We start from the raw sequence: 11,955 nt of genomic DNA on the forward strand, positions 1-11,955 counted from the left end.
CGCAGCCCCCCTGCACCTCACATATCCCCCTAACTTATTCACCCCCAATACAGCTCCATGAATCCCAACCCCAATACCCCCTGCTCTCCTCCTAATGATACACCCGAATAACCCCTGTCCCCCACCCCAAATGATATAGCAACACCAATACCCCCTGCCCTCCCCCTAATGATACACCCGATCTCCCCAGTCCGGGCACACACTCACCGGGCGGCAGGAAGAGGCTGCCCCGGACCCTTCCCTCCCGCACCGGGCTCCGTGTCACCCCCCTCCCACATGAAGCTATTCTCCTGGGCGGCCGTGGGCAGCAGGCGTCCGGACGGCTCGTGGGACTGGTACAGAGCGAGTTCCAGGCGGAGGGGGGTCTGCACATCCCTCCGGAGCAGCCTCCTGAAGGGAGTCCATGGCTGCAGGAAACACAGGAGCCCCTCTGGCTCTACCCCACAGAAGCTGCCGCCCTGCAGGGCCGGGGAGCGGCTCAGCTCCAGCTCCCCGCCCGGTACCGGCCCAGGGAGGTGAAGGTCTCCCCGCCTTCACCAGTCACAGTCACCTCCTGCCCGGAGCTCAGGCCTGAGACTGACCCGCAGTGGCTCATCCCACAGGCAGCGTACGGGGGAGGCCTGCAGGGACACGGACATGCACCGGGAGGAGAGGCCGCGGGAGATCAGGGACTGCATAGGGCCCTGGGGAACAGTGTGGGCTGCAGTATCCCTGTGAGGAGAGCCGTGGCGTCTTGAGCGTCGCCATAACTACCGTGCTGCATCATTACTGCGCATGCGCGTCGCGGGCGTGTGGGGGGAACGGCGCCGCTGCCAGCCGCTTCTGTGCATGCGCAGCCCCCGCCACCTCACCATTAGTAATGCGCGGCATGGCAGCGGCCCGGGAACAGCGGCCGTGAGCTTGCCGAGGCTGCGGGAAGACCTGCAGGAGCACCAGGTCAGTGTGCTGCTGGGCCTGCACCCGCCGGGGGCAGATAGCGGCTGCGCGCCACCCCGTCCCCACTCCCGTGGTGATCGCCGCCGCCGCATCTGATTTTTGGAGTGGGTGTTATGTCAGTGTTGCGGTCGGGCTGAGCCAGAACACAGCCCGGCCTCAACTGCCAGCACTGACGTCACATCCGTTTCATTTCTGTCTCCACAATCCATTTTTGCCCCAGTTCGAATGAGGTGCCACTAAAGAAGTTTCACTTCAATAAGGGTGTTTCAGGGAAGACCTGTTACAGACTTGTATCTTCCTGGAGAATGGGTTGTAGTTCCCTGGCGATCTTGCATAGGGCTTCTAGGTGTGGGTTATATGTGACCACCAAAGGTACCCTGTCGCTTATCTCTTTCTGTCTGTATTCAAGAAGATCACTTCTAGGCATGCTTGTGGCTTTGTGGATTTGCTGGTCTACAATTCTGCAGTTATATCCACGGTTTATGAAATCCGATCTCAAGGCTGTAATTCGTTGGCCTCTGTTTGCTGTATCGGAGCATATCCGGTTGTATCATGTGGCTTGACTGTAGATAGTTGAGTGCTTAGTGTGTCGGGTGGAAGCTGTTGTCCCTCAAATAGCTGGCTCTGTCTGTAGGTTTGCGGTATACAGGAGTCTGTAGTTGGTTGTTCTTTATAGTTATGGTGGTGTCTAAGAAATATACTTCGTCCAAGGAATGGGTGAGTTTGACGATGATGGTCGGGTGGAACATATTGAAGTTCTCATGGAGCTGTAGGAGGTCCTGTTCACCAAAGGTCCAAATCACAAATAAAAGCATTTTGTTAGCCACAGAATGGTATTGTCTATTCATTTTTTATTATTAAGCTTGGCTAACATGGTACAGATACCTCTACATTTATATATATATATATACCCTATTTCCTCGATTCTAAGACGCCATCGATTCTAAGACGCACCCTTGATTTAATAAAAAAATTGTGGAAAAAAAAAACCCAATATATTAAATGTGCAGATTTTTTTATTTTTTTTTAAAGCAAACAGTAGCATACATTTATCTGCACTAGAGAGAGGCAGACACAGAATGGGGAGAGAGAGAGACAGTATCGGATGAGTAGAGAGAGAATGGATGGGGGGAGGAAGGAGAGAAAGGAGGGAAGGGGGGAAGGGGGGGAGAGAAAGGAGGGAAGAGGGGAGAGAAAGGAGGGAAGGGGGGGAGGGAAGGGGGGGAAAGGAGGGAAGGGGGGGGGGGAAAGGAGGTGGGAAAGGGGGGAAGGGGGGGAGAAAGGGGGGGAGAAAGGAGGGAATGGAGGGATGGGGGTAGAAGGGGATGGGGGAGAAGGGGATGGGGAGAAGGGGATGGGGAAGAATGGAGACAGTGGAGGGGAGGGAGACAGTGGAGGGGAGGGAGACAGTGGAGGGAGGGGGGAGGGAGACAGTGGAGGGGAGGGGGGGAGGGAGACAGTGGAGGGAGGGGGGGAGGGAGACAGTGGAGGGGAGGGGGGGAGGGAGACAGTGGAGGGGAGGGGGGAGGGAGACAGTGGAGGGGAGGGGGGGGAGACAGTGGAGGGGGGGAGGGTAACAGTGGATGGGGAGGGGGGGAGGGAGACAGTGGATGGGGAGGGTGGGAGGGAGACAGTGGATGGGGAGGGTGGGAGGGAGACAGTGGATGGGGAGGGTGGGAGGGAGACAGTGGATGGGGAGGGTGGGAGGGAGACAGTGGATGGGGAGGGTGGGAGGGAGACAGTGGATGGGGAGGGTGGGAGGGAGACAGTGGATGGGGAGGGTGGGAGGGAGACAGTGGATGGGGAGGGTGGGAGGGAGACAGTGGATGGGAGGGGGGAGGGAGACAGTGGATGGGGAGGGGGGGAGGGAGACAGTGGAGGGGAGGGGGGAGGGAGACAGTGGAGCGGAGGGGGGGAGGGAGACAGTGGAGGGAGGGGGGGAGGGAGACAGTGGAGGGGAGGGGGGAGGGAGACAGTGGAGGGGAGGGGGGGAGGGAGACAGTGGAGGGGAGGGGGGGAGGGAGACAGTGGAGGGGAGGGGGGGAGGGAGACAGTGGAGGGGAGGGGGGGAGGGAGACAGTGGAGGGGAGGGGGGGAGGGAGACAGTGGAGGGGAGGGAGACAGTGGAGGGGAGGGAGACAGTGGAGGGGAGGGGGGGAGGGAGACAGTGGAGGGGAGGGGGGGAGGGAGACAGTGGAGGGGAGGGGGGGAGGGAGACAGTGGAGGGGAGGGGGGGAGGGAGACAGTGGAGGGGAGGGGGGGAGGGGAGACAGTGGAGGGGAGGGGGGGAGGGAGACAGTGGAGGGGAGGGGGGAGGGAGACAGTGGAGGGGAGGGAGACAGTGGAGGGGAGGGAGACAGTGGAGGGGAGGGAGACAGGGGAGGGAGACAGTGGAGGGGAGGGGGGGAGGGAGACAGTGGAGGGGAGGGGGGGAGGGAGACAGTGGAGGGGAGGGGGGGAGGGAGACAGTGGAGGGGAGGGGGGGAGGGAGACAGTGAGGGGAGGGGGGGAGGGAGACAGTGGAGGGGAGGGGGACACACATAGAGACACATACACAAACACAGAGTGACAGGGACACACACACATACACAAACACACACAGAGTCACACAGAGAGAGACACATACACACACACAGAGTGACAGAGACAAACACACACAGAGACACATACACAAACACACACAGAGTAACAGACACACAGAGAGAGACACATACACACACACAGAGTGACAGAGAATCACACAGAGAGACACATACACACACACACACACACACACACACACACACACACACACAGAGTGACAGAGAATCACACAGAGAGACACATACACACACAGAGTGACAGAGGATCACACAGAGAGAGAGACACATACACACACAGAGTGACAGAGGATCACACAGAGAGAGAGGACACATACACACACACAGAGTGACAGAGACACACACATACACAGAGACACATACACACACAGAGTGATAGAATCACACAGAGAGAGACACACACACACACACAGAGTGACAGAGAATCACAGAGAGAGACACATACACACACAGAGTGACAGAGACAAGGGAGGGGTCGGAGGGCTCGTGGGCTGGCAGCCGAAGCTGTGAGTAGCAGAGGGGGGGGGGGGGGTTCATGGGGCTGGAAGCTGTGAGTAGTGGAGGGTTCATGGGGCAGGAAGCTGTGAGTAGCAGAGGGGGGGCGGAGGGTTCATGGGGCTGGAAGCTGTGAGTAGTGGAGGTTTCATGGGGCAGGAAGCTGTGAGTAGTGGAGGGTTCATGGGGCAGGAAGCTGTGAGTAGCAGAGGGGGGGCGGAGGGTTCATGGGGCTGGAAGCTGTGAGTAGTGGAGGTTTCATGGGGCAGGAAGCTGTGAGTAGTGGAGGGTTCATGGGGCAGGAAGCTGTGAGTAGCAGAGGGGGGGCGGAGGGGTCATGGGGCTGGAAGCTGTGAGTAGCAGAGGGCTGGATGCTGTGAGTAGGAGAGGGCTGGAAGCTGTGAGTAGGAGAGGGCTGGAAGCTGTGAGTAGCAGAGGGCTGGAAGCTGTGAGTAGCAGAGGGCTGGAAGCTGTGAGTAGCAGAGGGCTGGAAGCTGTGAGTAGCAGAGAAATGGAAGCTGTGAGTAGCAGAGGGCTCGTGGGGCTGGAAGCTGTGAGTAGCAGTCAGGGACGGTCAGCTCGTGGTGCCGCTACAGCCGCACTGCTGTGGGTCGCAGAGGGGGGGCCAGCACTTCAAGCAACCAACTGAGACAAGGGGGAGAGCGGGCGGGGGGCCGTGGTTCAAGCAGACGGCTACCGCGCTTTTTGTTAAAACGCTGAAAGCTGCACGCCCTCCGTCTGCAGCGCCCCCAAGCAGGTTTTTTTTTGTTTTTTTTTTTAGTACATCGATTCTAAAACGCACCCCTATTTCAGAGATGTGAAATTGGGAAAAAAAGTGCGTCTTAGAAAAAGTGCCTTATTTTTTTGTGCAATTCATCAATGTTGCACCGCCAAAAATAAAGCATGTTTTATCGTATCTGTTAAAAGCATAGGATCTTAAAGAAAAAAGAGGCTGAATATCGCATTTCTAGTTACAAACTGCAGATGGTGTTTTTGTGTGTTTACTGTTCTTGGCCATCAGGCATGGATTGCTTGGTCTTTTTATTTTTATGGTTGGGCATTGGCCCTTTTTGGATTTTGCTGCGACTGTGCCTGTTGAAGAAGAGGACGGCCTTCATCCCGGCAGGGGAAAGTTACACTTTAATTTATTTAGTGTGTTCATTGATTGGCAATGTGGGTATGTAGGTCCCTGTTGAGGGCTTATGTAGATGAATCAATTGATTTCATGGCTTAGTATTTATTATGTTATGATATATTGTATGTCTATTTTATGTTAATTTGTATACTTTTCAATTGGCAAAAGTCCTATTAGGCACATTTTCCTAAGAGGACTAATGCCCATTAATGTGTTTGTGTGTGTTTGTGGTGGGGGGGGGAGGGGGTGGTTGATTGTTTTTTTCCCCCGGGATGGTTAGGCACTTCTTAGGTGTGATAGGAGGGGTTAACCCCTCCCTTACCTTAGTGATTAGCCACTAAGGTAATGAAGGTTTTTTTTTAAATGTTTTTTATTATTGTTAACGTATTTTTTTTCTTATTACAAGTTACTATTTATTGCCAATGTTGCTATCTAGGAACCCCATTAAGAGGGCCTAGGTATCCACAGTGACAATCAATGGTTTGATGTTTAAAATGTATTTTGAATGTTCTTGTTATTTCTTAAATGTTTTTATTTTTTGTTGGTTAATCCCCCAAACCACTATTACCCACATTTGACAAATAGGGATCTTGTGTATTAGTCTAGAGGGGTGGATATGTTTGTTGGGGGGGGGGGGGGTGTTTGTTTGGGGCTAGGGGGTAGTTGCTCCGGGGATGAGAGTTAGGCCTTCCGAGGGGTTGACTGGATGGGTTAACCCCTTGGTAACCTTAGCAGCTACATCTCATCAAAAAGAAGGATGATACACATCCCGTTTTGCGTCATTTTTTAGCCTGTTTTTTAGCCTCAAGGAGACATTTCTAATTTTGCATTTGTAGGAATAGAACATGTTCCCCATCATCCTAGATGTGGGGATAGGCTGAATACTTTGAATAAAAGGGAGATGCATTGGATCTATACTCTGAACACTCTGAACCCAAATGGTATTAATACGGATTGGGAAATAAAACATTTTGGTGTCTGTGGTATACCTTGGTAATCAGAAGCATCGGTAAGCTTGATACTATACACAAACATATTAGAGGGCCTGGAAAGGACAATCAAGCCTTTGTATATGTTACCAATCTAGTAAGGAATGTGTTAACTTCTCTGGCACTCAAGTGTTTAAAATATTTTCCAATCATCATGTTAGCTCCTCTAGCTCTAGTTAATGGGTAACGTTTGCTTAACATTAGAGGCCATTCTCATATACTACAGCAATGCTAATCCATTCCAAACATAAACATTGCACAGGCAAATTCTTCATGTAATTACAGTATGCAATTCAGCTAGATTGAACAAAGGACATGATGATTGGAAAAGCTGGCAATAAGTGGTGACAAGTGGCTTATCAGCACGCATTTGGCGATTTTTTTCCGGCAAAACAAACAGCTCTCTTATTGCCGACTTATTGGAGCTAACTGAACAGCAGTAGGCTTTTTTGGTGATATAGGCCCCATAGTTGGGAGCTTCTGATATTCATCATACTGATAAGCCACTTGTCACCACTTATTACCAGCGTTTCAAACTCGTGGTATTCTAGTAGCCCCAATTAGCTTATCGAGGCTAATAATGGCTCTAGAATTGAGATTTCATCTCAAAATCGCCTCGCCAGGAAAAGTTTGCAAGAGGGTGGTGAGAAGCTGCCGATAAGGCAGAGAGACGGGACTTAGAAAAAAAATGCATTTTTCCTTACATCGGTTTGATGCCGGGAGTCTCCGGAGCTGATATCCATTAATATCAGCACCGGAGACCCCCAGCATCAATCCCATGCCATAAAAACGCATTTACAGTCAACTTCATTACCTTAGTTGCTAACCGCTAAGGCAATAAAGGGGATAATGGACAACAGCAGCTTTATTTGGGGCAGAGGGGGTGAGTGAAGGGGGTACTTGGTACTTAACTCACCCCATCTGCACCAATAAACATTACAATATGTTATAATCACCAATACACAACCCACCCCCTGTGTCCCCACATAAAACTATCATTTATTTTTTTATACACAGGATTCATACCAGAGGCCTGCGAGGGTCCCAGAGTGGTCCTCGCGGGTGTCCGTGAGCCCCATAGACGTCCCTGGGTGGTCCCTATGTGTGTCTGGTGGTCACGGGTTGTCCCCATGGGTGTCTGTGGGCCCTCGGGTGGTTCCTGTGGGTGTCCATGGGCCTCCAGGTGGTTCCTGTGGGTGTCCAAGGGCCACATAGGGGTCCTTGGGTGGTCCCCGTTGGTGTCTAGTGGTCCCTATGTCATCCTCACGGGTATCTGTGGGCCTTTGGGTTGGTCCCACGGGTGTCTGGGGGTCCTCGGGTGGTCCCTGTGGGTCCCTGCTGGCATACGGTACCAATCCTGTTGTTAAAAAAATTAAATTGGCATACATTTCAATAAATACACACCCCCCCACACACCAAACCATACAGTACAGTAATAGGCAAAATAACTATTATCCAGCTGTGGATAATAGCTCATTTGCCCATTATTAAAACAAACATTAGCCAGCCAGCATAAATAAAGTAAATAAAAACCTTTCTACTTACCCCTGCCAACATGAAGGGCGTCCTCATCAGCATACTGCAGGGCCATGTCCTCCGTTGCCAGAAAGAATACATGAAGTACAGATGGCCGTTATTCGAACATTTCACGCTTTGAAACATGCGTTATGCCTCGTGATGGTGCAAAATGTACCATTGCAGACATAATGGCCCATCGGATTAACACAGCAGGGGTCTCCTGCTGTGTTAATTCGATGGGCCATTAGTCTGCTGGAGCAAATTTTGATAGAATCTCAGGAAATTCTCGAAATTCAGTTTGAGAAATTTTCGAATAACGGCCTCTGCATCTGTAAAACAATCTAATGGTCCCTAACCCCTTAATCACCCTAGCGGTTAATAACCGCTATAGTAATTAAGTGGCTAACCCCCGTCCCCTGCTAGCCACCCGAGAGGCCTAACTACCCACCCCAGACCCACTATACCCACCCTGTACCCATTGATTGGCATAGTGGTACATCATACCCATATAATATGGGCACTCAATAGTAACCCTAATCAAAAAGCATGAAGGCCAAAATTCAACCATAATCAAACACAAACACCACAATTCAATAAATAAAAACCAGCCAACCAATTAAATAAATACAATCAGTAACCAACTAAACAATGAACTAAACAATTAATTAATTTAAACCAGTAGCCAACAATTCAATGTATTATTAAAAATACTATCCAACACTTAAAATCAGGAACCAACACAATAAATCATTAATTAAAAACGCTGTCAATAGAAAAAACAAAATACAAAACAAGTCAGAAAAATGACAAACAACGACATCCCCAGAATAAACAGAAATCTAGCTTCAATACACATGTATACAGATGGCACAATCCTATATGCACACAGCAATAGCCTCTCCGACCTTGAACACATACTTCAGTCTGACTTTTTGATTCTCAAAAACTAGATTTCCCAAAACAAACTGTTTTTAAACACTGACAAGACTATAACAATGGTATTTGGGACCAAGACTAAATTTTTAAAGCTTCCAGTGAGTGAGCTCCAGATCGAGCCAACACTAACACCACTCTAACTCCTGTTACTTGTTTTAAATACCTGGGCATATGGTTTGACTTCTACTTAACATTCGGGAAGCACATTGATACCCTGACATCCAAAACCTATGCCAAACTAGGTGTACTTTATAGGAACAAATCCTCCCTAAGTCTGCTGGTCAGAAAGCGTATCGCACAGCAGATGCTAATGCCAATTATCGACTATGGAGACATAGTATATGGCTCGGCACCCCAAACCCACCTTAGCAAACCTGACACCCTCTACAATTCAATATGCAGTTTTGTTCTCCAATGCAACTAACACACATCACTGCGAAATGCTCAAAGAACTAGATTAGTCATCACTTGAGTCTAGACGCAAAGTTCACCTTTCCTGTTATGCCTTCAAATATTTTCTGGGCAAGCTACCCATCTATCTGAACAAGGTCCTCACCCCTACCACATGCAGCACTTATCATCTGAGATCAGACTCCAAAAGACTGTTCATGGTCCCAAGGCTGAACAAAGTATCCGGCCGCTCCTCCTTCTCTTACCGTGAACCACAAAACTGGAACAACCTACCGGAGATTCTCACATCCACCACCAGTTTAAGTTCTTTCAAAACTAGGCTGTCTCACATTTTAATCTGGTCTGTAACTGTTACATATGCCTATAATATATATTTTCTTTAACTGTGCATGCAATGTCTTGTATATAATGTATACCCTGTTCACTTATGTAACTGAATTGGTAACCATGTATTACAGTATTTGTCTTAACTCTATGCACAGGACATACTTAAAAATGAGAGGTAACTCTCAATGTATTTTCCTGGTAAAATATTTTATAAATAAATAAATAGAAAAAATAACACTCCATACAAATCAAGCTTTTGCCAAAAAATGCTTTGGCTAATACTGTATTGATCTGTACCGTAAAGAGGTACAGAATAATACGTTATCAGGCAATGAGCAATGAAAAACATAAAATAAAAAATATACAATCCAAAAATCTGAAAAAAATACATTTACATTCATTCAATTTTTTTAGAAGTGTTGGCCCTCCGAATCCAGGGGTATCAGTATGCTCTCGTACCGCGACATCATTCAACTCAATTCGACGACATCCACCTTGAAGATCCGGACCAGGTAACCAAATTCTTCTTTTTTTATCTTCTAACACCTTCTATTTTCTTGATCTGTAGTGGGTGTGTGGTTAGGCCTCCAAGGTGGCTAGCGGGGGATGGGGATTAACCCCTTAATTACTATAGTGGTGATTAAGGGGTTAAGGGCCATTAGATTGTATTTTTTTATTGTATTCTTGCTGGCAGCGGAGGGCATGGCCCTGCAATATGCTGACAAGGAAGCCCTTCATGATGGCAGGGGTAAGTAGAACGGTTTTTATTTACTTTATTTATGCTGATTTATCCATATCTGGGGGGGAGGTGTATTTATTGGAATTTCTGCCAATTTTATTATTTTTACAACAGGATTGGTACTGCAGGCCAGCAGGGACCCACTGGGACAACCCGAGGACCCCAGACACCCACAGGGACCACCTGAGGACCCCCGGACACCCACAGTGACCACCCAGGGACTGCTGTGGGGCCTACAGACACCCGTAGGAACCACCTGAGGGCCCCCAGACACCCGTGGGGATGACCTGGAGGCCCCCATACACCCACAAGGACCACTTCGACATCACATTTGGGCCCCCAGACACCCGCGCGGACTACCTGGTGGCCCACGGACAACCGCAAGGACCAACCAGGGACCCTCGCAGACTTCGGGTATGAATCTTGTATATAAAAAAAATAAATGATAGTTTTATGTGGGGACACAGGGGGTGGGTTGTGTATTGGTGATTATAACATATTGTAATGTTAATTGGGGGCAGAGGTGGTGAATGAAGTGCCAAGTACCTGCTTCAATCACAACCTCTGCCTTCAATAAAGCTACCATTGTGCCTTAACACCTTCATTGCCTTAGTGGATATCCGCTAAGGTAACAAAGCTGCTTTAATATCATTTTCATTCGTGTACGGGAGCAGGGTCTCCTGAGCTGAACTGCATTGATTTCAGCCTCGGGGAACCCCTGCTTCCCGAGATAAGGACCGTTATGGGGTGAGAATATCTCCTATGCATTGAAATGTCCCACGTCATGTGACTGTGGGATTCCAATGAATAGGAGGTACCAGCACCCCATAACGGGGCCTGTACCTCGGGAAGCAGGGGGTCCCCAGACCTCACTTCAATGCGGTTGTGCTCCGGAGACCCCCTGCTCACGTACACTAGTAATAAAATGTAAATTTAAAAAAAATAATTCAGGTGAGATTTGCGCAGAGAGAGGCAGCTCTCTCTCTCTGCCGTAGAAAGAACTCGCCGGGTGAGTCCTTTTCAGAGGGGCAATCTTCACGTCGCCGGGTACTCGCCATTTTTGCAAATGTTGCTATCACTGGTATTCGGGGGCTTTCTGCATACCGTGATAGCAACACTGTCAAAAATTGAGATTTAAAAACCTTGGCGATTTTTTTCTATCAGAGCTTAGTGTATAGGCCCCTATATATATTATTATACCTGTTGACCGGTGTTGGTGCACTTGATGTTATAGTACCTTCCGGTCATGCCGGTGACTGGTACCTCTTCGCAAAGGGTCAGATGAATCAGCGGTCTGCCTCCTGGGTCTCAATGCCCAGCCGTCTGGTCCCAGATGACTCGCCAGCAAGCCTGCTCCGCACACTTGTCCCTTTGTCCCTAGCTGTCTGCACAGTGAAGGGTGATGCTCGCTACCACTATGGGCGTCCCTGCAGCACAGCAACCTTTGGTGACTTCAGGGAACACTCCTAGGGCCTACGGGGTAGCCTGTCCTTGCAGGTGGGTCACTGACCCCCTGCACCCACTCTACCTCTCCCTTCACCTCCCGGATCCCCTCTGACTAACTCAGCCTAACGACAAAAGGGATATGTGTGCAGGAGACACACAGAAAGATCCACACTAGGGCGCACCGCAGACCTGAGTGGTATTAGATCCTGGTCTATAAATGCGCTAGACATACAACATATAAACTTTATTAATACTTAAAAATAATTCTTAAAAACCGTATATGTATACCTAGCCTATTACTGATTACCCTTTTTACAAAATATGGCATATATAAAGGTATATTAATACCTCATCCCAAGGGATTTTCTAAGAGGAGTATCAGTGGTTAGTGGCATACTACAAGGTATACCTTTTGGTTTACTG

This window comes from Ascaphus truei, chromosome 3, assembly GCF_040206685.1.
Source record: "Ascaphus truei isolate aAscTru1 chromosome 3, aAscTru1.hap1, whole genome shotgun sequence".
Lineage (NCBI taxonomy): Eukaryota > Metazoa > Chordata > Amphibia > Anura > Ascaphidae > Ascaphus > Ascaphus truei.